At 41.9% G+C, this 1368-nt stretch overlaps 1 non-coding gene across 1 annotated transcript; it reads right to left on the bottom strand.

Annotated features, from left to right (window-relative positions):
• Positions 1-489: 489 nt before the first annotated feature.
• Positions 490-561, bottom strand: TRNAG-UCC (transfer RNA glycine (anticodon UCC)). Its single transcript has one exon. It is a non-coding gene; the product is annotated as a tRNA-Gly (tRNA).
• Positions 562-1368: the final 807 nt, after the last annotated feature.

The following is a 1368-nucleotide window of genomic DNA, read 5'->3' on the forward strand; positions in this document are numbered from 1 at the left end:
TACATTAATCTTGTGTGATTCTTTAACGCCCTCAAATTTCAAAATGTTTTTTTTTTTGCCTAATTATGTCTAGTACAGGTGACTGTATAGCCATACGTTTATGCTTTCTGTCTGTGCCGCCATTAAGCAAACTATTGGACTTGTGTCTGCTATCATCATCATCAGCGGCTATTTATATAGTGCTACTAATTCCACAGCGCTGTACAGAGAACTCACTTACATCAGTCCCTGCCCCATTGGAGCTTACAGTCTAAATTCCCTAACACACACACACACAGACAGACTAGGGTCAATTTGATAGCAGCCAATTTAACCTACTAATATGTTTTTGGAGTGTGGGAGGAAACCGGAGCACCTGGAGGAAACCCACACAAACACAGGCAGAACATACAAACTCCTCACAGATGAGGCCATGGTCGGGAATTGAACTCTGCTGTGAGGCAGAAGTACTAGCCACTAAGCCACCATGTAACCCACAAAATTAAGCACTGCGTTGGCTGGGAATTGAACCCAGGTCAACTGCTTGGAAGTCAGCTATGCTCACCACTATACCACCAACACTGTTGTTATCTGTCATATTTTGGGGGCTCTAGTTCATGGCCCTGCTGCAAATTTTATATCCATCCCTTGCCCTTAGTTCACAGCCCCAAGATATTGGTCAGAGTGATAAATTGATGAATAAGATTGACAGGAGGAATTGGTGATACAAGGATTGTCAGACAGAGACAAAAAGAATGACTAAATAATAGGCCATAATAAAGCATAATGGTTTCCATTCATCACCAGACTGTCATTAGTCAAATCCAAAGTTAAAATAAAAAAATATGATTATGATGATGTTTTTAAAATACAGGTAAAGCCAACAGTTTGCATTGTAATTTATCAATGCTTGCGTATTGCTGAGATGGTTAGAAAACCTAAATTAACTGGACTGTATACATCTGAAAAACTGATAAAATTGGCAAAGTTCAGTCTGATCTATCCCTACTGTACCAAGACCTGCAAAAAACAAGGGTACATGTGGGCGAGGTGGAGCACCATGTCTCAGCCCTTGAGGAAGTTACAGCACCCGTTAATTGTGATATTAACAACCTTGTAACATAAACGGTCGCCTGCAAACAGCAGATATAGGATGTAACTTGCTATTTATGGGTCTGTCTGAGAGAGCTGAAGGATTTCTTAGGAGAATGAATGATACCAGTGTTTGGCATCAGGGCCGGACTGAGACTTAAAATCAGCCCTGGCATTTAAAGCACACAGGCCCACGTGTTGTGGGCTCCATGCACTATATTGTTGCACACTGATGCTGGCGCAGTGTGCGTTCCTGGTGCTGTACAACATGATGTAGTATGAGTGTGTGTGTGTGGG

This window comes from Mixophyes fleayi, chromosome 4 (genome assembly GCF_038048845.1).
Source record: "Mixophyes fleayi isolate aMixFle1 chromosome 4, aMixFle1.hap1, whole genome shotgun sequence".
Taxonomy (NCBI): Eukaryota; Metazoa; Chordata; class Amphibia; order Anura; family Limnodynastidae; genus Mixophyes; species Mixophyes fleayi.